The sequence below is a fragment of the Bubalus kerabau genome, chromosome 19, assembly GCF_029407905.1.
Source record: "Bubalus kerabau isolate K-KA32 ecotype Philippines breed swamp buffalo chromosome 19, PCC_UOA_SB_1v2, whole genome shotgun sequence".
Classification (NCBI taxonomy): Eukaryota; Metazoa; Chordata; class Mammalia; order Artiodactyla; family Bovidae; genus Bubalus; species Bubalus kerabau.
The window spans coordinates 53,673,648-53,688,748 of record NC_073642.1 but is presented as its reverse complement, the minus strand read 5'-3'; positions in this window follow the sequence as shown (position 1 = coordinate 53,688,748).

Here is a 15,101-nt window from a genome sequence, read left to right as displayed (position 1 = left end):
ATCTTTTCACTTTTATTAAACAGTAAAAATGAAATTCAGTTTGGGAATTTTTAGTTCTGTGCCTTGCTTACATTTAGTAAACAGATATTTTTTTTTATCCCCTCAAGAAAATTTGACTGACAGTAAAGACTGAACTGAACTGAACTGAACTGAAAGCCTTTTATAAGCAAAGGTTTTATTAAGGTATATAGATAAAATAATTATGGTATAGAGGGAAAACACTGATGTATTTATCAACATGTTAGCTTTGCTTCAGTTTTAGTAATGTATACATTGAAATACTGTTGCAATTAATTTATATTAAAAATCAAGTAATAGGGGAAAAATAAACAAAAGTGTCACCATTTGATTATTTGTCTCAAATCATCAAGCATTTAGCTCTGTGCTGGAGTATTTTATGTTTTCTGTACATACTGAGCATGAAGTTTTTATTTTTTCTCACCTTTTTGCACAGTCTTAAAATCCCTTAAAATCAGTTGTTTATTTCATTCATTTCTTTTAAGTAAGTTAATTTTTAAAAACTTTGTTGCTCCTACAAATTAAGCTTTATTAAAAATTAAGATTAATCTTATTTTCTTTCATTTAAAATAAAACTATTATTTAGCACAAAGAATCTATAAATCTTTTAGGTGACAATGATGCACTTAAAAGTTCTCAAAGTTAAACCAATTAAAACTGCAGGTTCAAGATATGATTTTTGAAGTTAGCAGCTAAGTTTCATATTAGAAAAAGACAGATATTTGTAGTGTTATAATTTTAAAAATAATTTTGAATCCTTTACTAAAGATAACATTTAATTCTCTAGTCTCTCTCTATATTATATAAATGAAGCATAATAAAATCATATATGATGAGTGATCAAGCATTCAAAATGTACTTCATCCTGAAAGTAATAGAAAATGACAAATATATTTCAGAGATATATCTTTTTTGGTCTTTTGGATTATATAATATACAGTATTGTATAAAAATAATATTAGATCTCTTTTAAATTTATTAATGGCAGACAGAGCCTATCAGTTGTTAATATAATACCACTATCGTTTGTAAATTATGGAAATATGACTTCTATAAAGTGAGAATAACCTGAAAAATTATCAGTCAGTTCAGTTCAGTTGCTCAGTCATGTCCGACTCTTTGCGACCCCATGGAAAAATTGTCAACTAGCTAATAAATAAAACACAAAGTTTATTGACATTCTCGGCTTTTGGTAACAGCTTTATTGTGGTATAATTGATATATACATATTATGTATATTTAAGTTGTACAGTGGATGTTTTGATACGTGTACACTGTGAAACGTTCACATAATCAAGAAAATATATCCATCACATTCACATAGTTTTTGTTTTATTTTTCTTCTTTATTTTGTGGTAAGAAGGCTTGAAGATCTACCCTCTTAGCAGATTTGACATATGCAATACCATACTGTTAGCTACAGGCACCATGCTATACATTAGATCTCAAGAATTTGTACATCTTGCATATCTGAAACTTTGCACATTGTGACCAACATCAACCTGTATCCCACTCTCTCCAGGCACTGATAACCATCTTTCTGTTCTCTGACTCTATGATTTTGGCTATTTTTAATTACACATATAAGCGAACCCATGCAATATTTGTCTTTTTGAGTCAGACTTGTTACACTGTGTTTAATGGCCTCCACGTTCATCTATGTTGTTTTAAACAGCATTGTTTCCTTTCTTTTTAAAGCTAATTAATATTTCACATATTGGAATAAGTTCATATAATATGTAATATAATATTATATAATGCATAATAATAAGATGTAATACATAATAAGATAATATAGCATATTTATACAATATGATAAGCTTATTTTATAATAATAGTCAATATAGACCGCATTTTCTTTATCCATTCATTCATTCATGGCTATTTGATTGTTTCCTTATCTTAGCTATTGTGAATACTGATGTAGTGAACACAGGAGTGCAGATACCTCTTGAAGATCCTGGTTTCAGTTCTTTTAAATAAATAGCCCAAAGTGGGATTGCTGGATCACATGGTACTTCTATTTATAATTTTCTGAGGAACCTCCATACTGGTTTTATAGTGATTGAACTGTTTACATTCTCACTGACAGTACACATGGGTTCCAATTTCTCCATATCCTTGTTAGCACATATTTTTAAATGCTGTCTTTTTAAGTAATAGCCATCTTAACAGATGCAAAGTGAGAGCTAATTGTGGTTTTGATTTACATCTTTCTGATAATTATTGATGTATAGCATCTTTTCATGTGCCTGTTGGCTATTTTTTATGTCTTCTTTGGAAAAATGTCTATTCAGATCTTCTGCCCATTTTTAATTTCTTTTTTGCCATTAAGTTTTGAGTGTGTATGTGTGTATATACAGGTTATTGGCCCATTATCTGATACTTGATATGCAAATGTATTCTGTTTTGTAGTTGCCTTTACATTTTGTTGATTGCTTCCTTTGCTCTGCAAAAGCTTTCTAGTTTGATGTAGTCCCATTTGACTATTTATACTTTTGTTGTCTATGTGCCTGGTGTCATGACCATGAAATCATTGCCAAGAGCATTCTCATGACGCTTTTCCCCTAGATTTACTTTTAAGCATTTTCCAATTTTTTTTATGTTAAAGAATATTATTAAATACTGGACAGTCTGGGAAACAATGTTCAAATAATAAAACCGATGAATAATATACTATGTTTCTTATTAATTGATTTTTAATTCATTTAGTGGTAATCCCTCAGGGAACATCATTTTATTATTGTGCTTAGTTCAATAATCACTAAGGCTTCATATCATTCAGTATAGCATTCCCCTGTCAATTAGAATATTAACGTCAGAATATCTTGAATTCTCCTTTGTACTTACAAGGATGGGAAAAACAACAATAAATCCTTCTGTCTTTAGAGTGGCAAAGCAATTCTTTTGGAGTCTTAAGAATGTTAGAACTTTTTCAAAGATGATGTAGACATCTCACCCCTCAGTTATTTTTCTTCTTAACCACTCCCTTGTTTGCCCAGATTGATATTAATTCCTCAGGCAGCTGATTGTTTTTGATAAATGCTTTGAGAATAGATCTTTTCCATCAGATATAGTAAATAAGTTTCCTGAGTTAGACCAAGTAATGAGAAGCCCAGTGAATGAGGTCTTCCAGAAAACTTTAATACAAGTCAGAGAGTGATGGTACTTTGGAGATGGAGTTTTTGAGAAGATCCAAACTATTGTCCACTCTCCAATGTATGCTAAGCTTTATGCTTATAGGTTCCTATGTACCTGAAAACCATGTTCTCCCATTTCAAAAATATTTCTCTGTAATTATATTAAGATATATTTAAGTTGTTAAGAGGTAAAAGTACTGAATTAACTTTAATGTTTCACATCTTACATTTTCAGTTTGGGCAGAGCTAAAAAACACTAAGGGTTAATTTACCCGTTAATTTTTCTTTTACATAAAACAAATTATAGACATACATTTCTGAGATTGTAGAATAAATAGGTGTTGACAAATTTGAATAGCAAACTTGAGAAATCTCATCATATTAGTATTATAATTGATTTCAGTTTATTTTGTGGGTGAAGAGAGTCTTTAGTAGTTATAATGTTAAACTTATGGAATGAAAAAGAACCCAAGCATCTACTTATTTATTCATTTCAGCTGAAAATTCTGTGACAGTTTTATTAGATTCTAAAACTCCTAAAGGAAAACAATAGATATATAATGAATACATAAATATTCAAGTAACTCCTTGTAAACACATGAAATATTAGAGTAATTTACATATCCAAAGTATGTACATTCTATATAGAGATCATTACAATTAGATGCTATTTTTTTCTTAAAAAATGCTAATATTTATCTATTTGTGATATATTTTAATTTTTTGTGATTATAACCTGGACTGGATTCAGTGTGAACTTAAGTAGGAAGAATCTAGAATATCAAATCATTGATAAGTTAATAGGTACTTGAGATAATATTAATAATATTGACATCTAGATTATTATGAAGTAAAATTCTATGAGAGCAATCTATAATTCAGTAACTTTTATTTTTCCTAGTGCTAGAATCACAATAATCAGCTAGCTTCTAGGAAGTTGACTTGTTCTGTCATGCTACATCAGATATGGGCATGGCTTTATGTCCCCCTTACTCCCAAATGCCTTTCCTCTATCTTCAGACACTTTTCAAGAGACTTCAGAGCTTTCTAACTTACTGAATCTCATGGATAATTTTCTCCAAGACAATATAATGCAGTCTTGAAATTATATTACAAATGCTGCAAGCATATACTATGTACAAGATGCGATGTCATATGTTTAATTCTTCATTTTCAGCCCTGTTTCACAATTCTTATTAGCAATATCTACATGGTTAAAAATATACTTATTTTCCTTTTCCTATTAAACATTCATTTTGAAACATTTTAAAATTCTTCAGTAGTCTAGGATTCCTTCTTTTCCTGAATGAGAAAGTTTTGAGCAAATCAAGGGAAATTGTAACACAGTGTGAATTAAAATTGCTCAGCTTTTAAAATTTGCTTTATGCATATTATTTGACTACATATTAATTATCAATAAATACTAATTGTGATTAAATATGGGAAAATTGAATTAAGAAATAAGAGAAAGTATAAATGGGAACGTTGAAAATTATTGTAAACTAAACCAAAATTGTCCTTTTTTATACTTATAATTATCCAAGAATGCATAATTATGGAAGAGAACCAACTCTGACATAATGGATATTTAACTGGCAAATCAAGGTGGAAAAAACCTGGAATATAATCTTTAGATAACTCTGTGCTATCATAACAGAAACTTACACGCAAATATCTTGTGTTTGAAAATCATCTCCACTATACATTAACTCAGCTAATTCTTAGTTTGTTCATCAACAAAGTAGTAATTATGTAACTATCTTCCTCATGTGTTTAGTCTGATGACTAAATACGTACTTAGAATAGTTGTTGTTACATAGTCATTACTTAATAAGTGCCAGCTAATATTTTTGATGTTTTCCTACCTTCCTTCTTCTAAAAAAATCTGTGAGATAATGTTCTTTTCCTACTATACAAATGAAGTATTTGAAAACCAAACTATCAAGTGACAGACTTAGGATTTTAAAACCGTATGTGTTTGGTTTTGAAGACTGTTCTTTTTGCAATGACTATTACAATAATTATCTATTAATAGTAAGTCAGAATAAGAATGTTATCAACAAGTTGAAAGAAAGTAGGAAAGTATATATTTTAAAATAGGGAAATATATATATATATATATATATATATCTGAATTTGTTTTTAAACCAAGTTAGGTGATTCTACTAATCCATGAATAAATATTAAAACTATAGACGTTTTATAGTTATATATAGCTCCAATTTGGGATATTCATTTCCCATTTGTTTTAATTTAATGTCATTTTTTTCCTTGAAATAATCTACCTTTTATGCTAATTATTAAACGAATATGGACAAAATTAAAAGTTTTAAAATTTTAATTTACTAAAGTTTGATAGTGAGAATCTTTACAAGAAGAAGTAACATTTTAGCAAGTTTATTGTGAAGATCTAAAATATTAATATAGTAAAATATCACCATCTTACTTATCACCATGTCTTATCTCAATGCTATCACTTTTGATTCATTTCAAAAGAGATCTTCACTTTCTCTTAATATCAAAACACAAGTAAATTACTATATGACAAAAATTACTATTTCTTTTTACAATCTTTGATACAGTAAATACACCAAGGGAAATGGAAATGCCATTTGGAAAGTGTTATATGAACACTTTACTAACTCATTTATATGTGAAATTTCAAAGCTGTTTATCAAAAATATATGAAGTGAAATATTTTCTTAAAATGATTGATAAGATGCTTCTTATCTAGGCAGTGCTACTTGAAGATTATAATTTGAATTAATGTCTTTGCAGTTTTTATTTCTGTTTATAGGATGCTTGCTTTGAGTCATTCCAGTTTAGAAAGATACTTTTTCAGCAATTAAATTTTACCATAAGTGTTTATGAGAATTTAGCATGATATTTGGAAAATATTTATTGATTATCTTATTCATAACATAATTCTATTATTATAAAAGTTAACCTTTTATGTGACATTTCAGCCAATACAACCAGAATCCAAACAATTTGTACTATAAAATGGATCTTGTAAATACATAGCACTGCTAATTTAATGTATAAAGACTTACAGATACTTATTTTTCTATTTTATATACCTGATCCTGGGAGGGATTGGGGGCAGGAAGGGGACAACAGAGGATGAGATGGCTGGATGGCATCACCTACTCGATGGACATGAGTTTGAGTGAACTTGGGGAGTTGGTGATGGACAGGGAGGCCTGGCCTGGCGTGCTGCGATTCATGGGGTGGCAAAGAGTCAGACATGACTGAATGACTGATCTGACTGATCTGAAAAATGTAAGAGTGTTAGGATGCATATGTGATGGACAGGGAGGCCTGGCGTGCTGCGATTCGTGGGGTTGCAAAGAGTCGGACATGACTGAGTGACTGAGCGACTGAACTGAACTAAACTGAGTGTGCGATGTAAGAACATTTTGTAGAGTATGTTTGGATGAGTGCCGCATTCTTGGGATGTTTTTAGATTTTGATTAGAAAATTTAGATCTATGGTCGTAATAATTTTATACATACAAATTCTTTACCTCCAAATATATTAGTTTCCATAAGATAGCTTTAAAAATTTTTTAACTTCATCTAATGTAACTTCTTCCATTCTATGCTGTAGCCATTCAGGCCAAACCCTTTCTTGTATCTGGAATTTTGATCATGATATTTTCTCTATTCATAGCCCTATTCTAAACTTTTTTCAAGTCATTTCCTCCTATTCATCTTCTATTCATCATTTTATGTGTTATTTTCTGTGGAAGGACTTCTCTATCAGTGAAATATACTTTAAGGACCCTCCCCACATAGTAGTGTTATTTTTACATCTGCTGTGCTTTGCATAATTTGTAGTTGTTTATATTAATTTAAAATGGAGGGAAGAAAGGGATATTAAAAAAATGGTGGATCAAATGGAAAATACTTAAAGAACATACTATGACTTTCAGAATATGTAAAATGCACCACACAACTGCAGGCTTCTTTCTAGAGCAATATGCTACATATAAGGACATAGAAAATTTTTACAGTAAAAAATATACTTGTAAGCACTAAACAAAGCAAACATACTCTGTTAAGAGTAGTCAAAGTACAAAAGCATAAATGCATCACAGAAAAGGAAAGATAAGTATTTTGTAACTTAAATAATTAGAACACATCACATTTCAAAAATTGTATGCACAAAATAATAATAGATTTTAAATATTTAAAGCACACATAGAAAGAAATGTATTAGATATAACCATATATTTTTATTATATCTCCTATATATATATATAAACTCAAAGTATAATGGGAAATATTCATACATTTATTGTATTATAACTAATATAATAAAAAAAATACTAGGGTAGATATGTAAGCAAAAGAAGCAAAACTGACCTAGTTTTAATAAGGTAAAACTGCACTCAAGCAAGACAATGCACATTATTTCAAATGCAAATGGAAAAGTTACTAAAATTGAATGCTGCTGCTAAATCGCTTCAGTCATGTCTGACTGTGCGACCCCATAGACGGCAGCCCACCAGGCTCCCCCATCCCTGGGATTCTCCAGGCAAGAACACTGGAGTGGGTTGCCATTTCCTTCTCCAGTGCATGAAAGTGAAAAGTGAAAGTGAAGCTCAGTCATGTCCGACTCTTGGCGACCCCGTGGACTGCAGTCTACCAGGCTCCTCCATCCACGGGATTTTCCAGGCACGATAACTGGAGTGGGGTGCCATTGCCTTCTCTGAAGATTGAATGAGGATATTATAAATCAAATGTTAATAAATTTTAAATGCTTCGTATCAATTTTTTTCTCATCATAATGTTAAGATAGTAGTCTATGTCATAACTAGAAAATTCTCCACTGTGTGTAAAAGGATAGTTTACTTCTAATCAATAGCTCAAAAATGAATAATAATAAAATTTGCAAAATATATTTGCAAATATATGGAAATATTATATGGACTATTAAATTTTTAAGGTGCAGAGTAAACAACATTTAAAAGTCATTTTATAGTTTTTAATGCATATGTTAGAAAACAAAGGAAGTATATTATGAATGATATATTGATAGCATCATGATAATTAAGTAACATCAACTCAAGGGAAAGAGAAGAAAGGAAATAAAGAGCTGAAATGAATATAATAGAAAACAGATGGTTTATATTGAAAATTAATAGAGTTAAAAGTAGGTTCTTTGAAAATATGAATAAATTGTGACTCCTCGGAAGACAATGGGAGTGGAAGAAAATTGAATGAGATGAAATCACTACAGATCCAACAGAGAATTTTTCCAAAGAAATAAGGAGTTCTACTTATGTACTGCTGCTGCTGCTGCTAAGTCGCTTCAGTCGTGTCCAACTCTGTGCGACCCCATAGACGGCAGCCCACCAGGCTACTGTGTCCCTGGGATTCTCCAGGCAAGAACACTGGAGTGGGTTGCCATTTCCTTCTCCAGTGCATGAAAGTGAAAAGTGAAAGTGAAGTCGCTCAGTCGCGTCCGACTCTTAGCGACCCCATGGACTGCAGCCTACCAGGCTTCTCCATCCATGGGATTTTCCAGGCAAGAGTACTGGAGTGGGGTGCCATTGCCTTCTCCGCTACTTATGTACATAAATGGGCAACTGGAAATCACTTAACTTTCCCCCATAAACGACTGAGAAAGTTGCAAAATGTAACAAAATAACTGCTTTATGACATTGGAAAAAAATATAAGATCATTAACATTGAAAGAAGAAAAGCCAATTAGGTGCATCATGCAGTTGCCTCCATATTTCTCCCTGGAATTACTTCATGAACCATGGTGCAGGAGAGCAAATACCAAGAACACAATGGTGTTTCTGAGTTAAAGTGAAGTTAGAAAAGTCTTGCAGATTAAACCCAGCATAAATAGAAGAAACAGAATAAGTGTCCCCAAATTAATCTATAGGTTCAATACAAATTCAGCTAAATTGCAACAGGCTTTTTTTTTTTTTAAGAAATAGATAAAATGATCCTAAACTTTATGTGAAAAAGAGCATATTATATATATATATGTATATATATTATATATACATATAGTTGTTATATATATATACACATATATTTGTTTTATATATGTGTGTGTATATATATATATATATATATATATATTTGTCCAAAACATTTTAAAAGAAAAAGACCGAACTGCAGGATGTATGCTTGCTTACTTCAAAACATAACTATAAATCTATACTTGATATAATGTGATAAAAGTAAACAGATCAGAATAGATATCCAAGTATATACCTACACATATAGTAGGTTCATATTTTTAGGTTGCCGGTGTTATGAAATATGTAAAAAAAGATTTATAAAAGCTATTGGTTTCATGTATTAATTCTGATCTCAAGATGAGTTAGTGTTTCCTTTTCATTTTTGGAAGATTTAACAGAATTATTATTTCTTCCCTATATCAAATTATAGACTGGAAATTAAAGACTAAGCATATACAAATTCTAAAAAATAGGAAAAAAATGTGTGCAGATTTTATCAGGCAGAAATTTTTAAGTAGGATACATAAAGCATGAATCATAAATGAAATAGAGGAAACAATGATTAACTGGGCTCCATCAAGATGAAAAGTCCAGTCTTCCAAAGTCTGTGTTAAGAAAATGAGAATGTAAATAACAGAGGAGAAATTACTTGTAGTATATATAGGTAATGCAGGATATGTATCCAAAGTGTACAAATAACTCCTACAAATCTAAGATAGGAAAAAGTAACCCAATCTATATTGCTAAAATATTTGAACAGACACTGCAGAGGGGAGAAAGATAAAATTAATTATCAATAATTAAGAGCAGATGCCAAATTTCATTGGTCATCAGATAAACCCACAATAAAATATTGCTGTACGTATACTCTAGACTTGCTAAAAATATCAAATGTTAGAGAGGAGGTTGTGCAACTGATAATCTCATAGTTTGCTAGTGGAAATGTAAAATGGTGTGATCACTTGGGGCAATATTTTTCAGTTTTAACAAAGTTAAGGCTAAAATTACCGTATTACTGAAACGGAATATGTATTTTCATAATAAGTGAAGTAAAGCATCTAAGTAAATTGTTTTGCATTTTGCCTGGCAAATTCCATGGACGGAGGAGCCTGGTGGGCTACAAGTCCATGGGGTCGCTAAGAGTCAGACATGACTGAGCGACTTCATTTTCACTTTTCACTTTCATGCGTTGAGAAGGAAATGGCAACCCACTCCAGTGTTCTTGCCTGGAGAATCCCAGGGACAGAGGAGCCTCGTGGGTTGCTGTCCATGGGGTCGCGCAGAGTCGGACACGACTGAAGTGACTTAGCAGCAGCAGCATAAGTGTTTATAACAGCTTAATATATAGCCACAAACTGGAAACCATTCCAAATGACCCACACCATTTGAATGGATAAACACATTGTAATGTATCCATTCAAAGGGATATTATAAACTACTGTTATAAATGTAGCAGCCCAGGTAAATCTAAAAATGGTGCTGAGTGAATCAATCACACAAAAGAGTAATTACTGAATGAAGCAATATTTTAAATTCTAGGTAAGCTGAATCCAATGTATTATAACAGCACATCCAGGATTGCCTGAATCCAGGAATAAAGAAGACTGATTTTAAAGATAAAGTGGTGGATAGAAAAGTTTTATATTGTAAATCTAAATGGTGGCTAAAGGAGTGTAGACATTTGTCAAAGGTCATCATACTGTACAATGATAGTGCAGACACTGTAAGTTTTACTCAATATTATTTAAAGGATTAAATTATAAAGATATTATGAAATAATTTATGATCACATATATTCGATAACTAAATGATCAAGTGTTCTGAAAAACATAATTTATCAAATGTATACAGAAATAGATATAATGTTTGAAAGATCTTATATCTTTGGAATATAGAGTCTTTTAAAAAATATTATAAAGAAAAGCTCAAATTTAGATAACTTAAGCAATGAATTCAATACTTCTAAACCTTCAAAGATTAGTACAGTTTTTCAGAGGTTTGAAAAGAGATAGAATACCTCTGTGTCTAAAACCATTTAGTATACCCAGCATATGTTAGGTGACAAATCCTGAGGACATTATTGGGAGAGTAATTTAGAAACCAACCTCTCTCAAACATGGATGCAAAAATTATCAGAAGAAATCAGCAAATGAATCCAGTAATACATGAGTATAATGTAAAATATCACTAACAAGGAAGATTTATATATGCAAAATACAGAGTAACACTTGAAAACTTACTGTTATTGTTGATGAAATTGACAAAGGCAAAATATTCATATAATTATCTAGGTGGTCAGATCAGATCAGATCAGTCGCTCAGTCGTGTCCAACTCTTTGTGACCCCATGAATCGTAGCACGCCAGGCCTCCCTGTCCATCACCAACTCCTGGAGTTCACTCAGACTCATGTCCATCGAGTCAGTGATGCCATCCAGCCATCTCATCCTCTGCGTCCCCTTCTCCTCCTGCCCCCAATCCCTCCCAGCATCAAAGTCTTTTCCAATGAGTCAACTCTTCGCATGAGGTGGCCAAAGTACTGGCTGCTGCTGCTGCTGCTAAGTGGCTTCAGTTGTGTCCGACTCTGTGCGACCCCAGAGACAGCAGCCCACCAGGCTCCCCCGTCCCTGGGATTCTCCAGGCAAGAACACTGGAGTGGGTTGCCATTTCCTTCTCCAATGCATGAAAGTGAAAAGTGAAAGTGAAGTCACTCAGTCGTGTCCAACTCTTAGCGACCCCATGGGTTTCAGCTTTAACATCATTCCTTCCAAAGAAATCCCAGGGCTGATCTCCTTTAGAATGGACTGGTTGGATCTCCTTGCAGTCCAAGGGACTCTCAAGAGTCTCCTCCAACACCACAGTTCAAAAGCAGCAATTCTTCGGCTCTCAGCCTTCTTCACAGTTCAGCTCTCACATCCATACATGACCACAGTAAAAACCATAGCCTTGACTAGACGAACCTTTGTTGGCAAAGTACTGTCTCTGCTTTTGAATATGCTATCTAGGTTGGTCATAACTTTCCTTCCAAGGAGTAAGCGTCTTTTAATTTCATGGCTGCAGTCACCATCTGCAGTGATTTTGGAGCCCAGGAAAATAAAGTCTGACACTGTTTCCACTGTTTCCCCATCTATTTCCCATGTGAAGGCAAATTATTTGATGTAATTGAAAGTTCATTGATGATAAAACAAAAGTTTTGACAAAATATGGTTAAGAAGACAGCTTCAGCAAATTTTATATTGAATGTGAAATATTGAAAACTTTTCATCTCATGGACAATGAGATAAGGAGCTCCACTGCTGCTGCTGCTGTTAAGTCGCATCAGTTGTGTCCGACTCTTAGTGACCCCATGGACTGCAGCCCACCAGGCTCCTCCGTCCATGGGATTCTCCAGGCAAGAGTACTGAAGTGGGTTGCCATTGCCTTCTGCGAAGGAGCTCCACTATTTGGCTTCAATTCAAAATTATATTGAAATTTTTTAAGCTATAACTTTTTATAAGCCAGTTTGTCTTCTCCCAAGAAGTGTATCCATATTATATAAACTTTTAGGAGTGGACACAAAATTAAGAATGACTAACACTATATAGTTAAAGAAAAAAAGAAAGTCTAGATAAAGGTTGGTTATTGGAGTATAGACAAGAACTATCAGGTACAAAGTAACCGTATTTTTTCGCACTCCAAGAAAACAACAGAAAACAAAACTTCTTGAAGTTTACAAGGATATTCTGAACTTTACTTCCTCCTAAAAGTCAATATAATTAATTTTACAGTCAAATAAACATCAGAATAGCATTGAGGTAAGATTCCATACTCTGTTAAGAAAAATGGAGATTAAGAAACAATATTAGTATCCTTTGTGACTATGACTTCAAGCCAGTTTGCATCAAGAAGGAATACATATGCAATTGAGCAGGTTGGGTTTATTGCTCTTTATAATGAGAGAAACCACACAACTGTGGTGACCTGTGGAGTATTTCAATTACAAATGCTAAAAAAAGAACTTTAATAGGATTTGGCCTCATTTTAGGTGACCTTATAGGATGATTTACTGAAGTTTAGTTTATTCTAGATTGGTTGATACCAGAAAAGAGGGATAAATATGTGATTCATTGTTGTTGAGTTGCTCAGTCGTGTCTGACTCTTTGCAGCCCCATGGACTGCAGAACACCAGGCTTTCCTGTCCTTCACCATCTCCCAGTTGCTCAAACTCATGTCCATTAAGTCAATGATGCCATCCAACCTCTGTCACCCACTTCTCTTCTTGTTCTCAAACTTTCCCAGCATTGGGTTATTTTCCAATAAGTTGACTCTTCGCCATCAGGTGACCAAAGTATCACAGCTTCAGCTTCAGCATCAGTCCTACCAATTGATATTAAGGGTTATTTCCTTTAGGATTCACTAGTTTGATATCATTGCTGTCCAAGGGACTCTCAAGAGTCTTCCCCAGCACCACAGTTTGAAAGCATTAGTTCTTTGGTGCTCAGCCTTCTTTATGGTTATTTCTCCCAGCAGTCTTGATCCTAGTTTGTGATTTATCCAGCCAGGCATTTCACATGATATACTCTGCATATAAATCTTATCTAGAAGAAGGAAGCCTGCATCAAGGCTAAAGCTTTAATTAGTAAAGAAGTAGCAGTTCCTGACATCCAATATATTTTGCAGTAAATAGGTCTTTAGTAGGAACTTGTTGAACAACATGTTATCCTTAAACTTTAATATTTCTATGGTAAGCTTAATAATTTGTTTTCATCATCTTTTAAGCTTTTTAATAATCAAACACATTAATATTTATACAGTGAAGTAGATGGAAATTCACATTAGGTGGAATGTGGAAAACCATAGATAGCCTCAGGGCTCCCAGTTCAAGGTCATCACAAAAACTCAAGTCAGTCTAGTTTACTTCCAAATGAGTTCTATAAAAACCTTGCAGTTTTCAGAGTTTTCTGGATTTTACAATGTATAGTAGTGATTGTGGACCTGTGAAACATTAAAGAGCTCTTGGTTTATTTGTACTGTTTGGAAACATTTGAGATTGATTGTATCTATTGAGTTATGTCTTCTCACTCTCTTTTTCTATTTTTGTAGTGTAGCTACGAATCTTTTTTTAAATTGATTGTGGTGGTGATTACAATTATATATACATGTTTTAAAATCTGTACACTTTAAACATATGCTTTTACTGTTTGTTGCTGCTAAGTCACTTCAGTCATGTCAGATTCTGTGCGACCCTATAGACAGTAGCCCACCAGGCTCCCCCGTCCCTGGGATTCTCCAGGCAAGAACACTGGAGTGGACTGCCATTTCCTTCTCCAATGCATGAAAGTGAAAAGTGAAAGTGAAGTCGCTCAGTCATGTCCAACCCTCAGCAACCCCATGGACTGCAGCCTTCCAGGGTCCTCTGTCCATGGGATTTTCCAGGCAAGAGTACTGGAGTGGGGTGCCATTGCCTTTACTGTTTGTTAGTATTGCAATAAATATAATTTAAAATTGATGCAAAAATTATGAATAAACACATAGTCATTTGAACTATAATTAAACAAATATACATCGTATCTGTTTGGTTTATCTCAAGAATGCCAAAGTATTTCAATATCTAAAGTCTCTGGAGGTTTAATACATCATATTAACAGGTTAAAAGGGAAAAAAATGTAATTGTTGTAGTATGTACAGAATCTGATAAAATCCAGTACTCGATTATGATTTTTTTTTGCCTTCTTAAATATATTGATTGTATTTTGCCTTGGATATTTTTAGTCTAAGGTAGACCAAACAATCATTCTTTTTTATTTCATCTGGTATTGAGATATAATTGACATATAACATTGTATTAGTTTTAGTGTACAGTGGGATGATTTGATTTATATATATACAAATTGCAGAATAATTACCAGAGTAATTTTTGTTATATCTGTCAGTCTATACGATTACATATTTTTATGATAAGAAATTTTAAGATCTGCCCTTA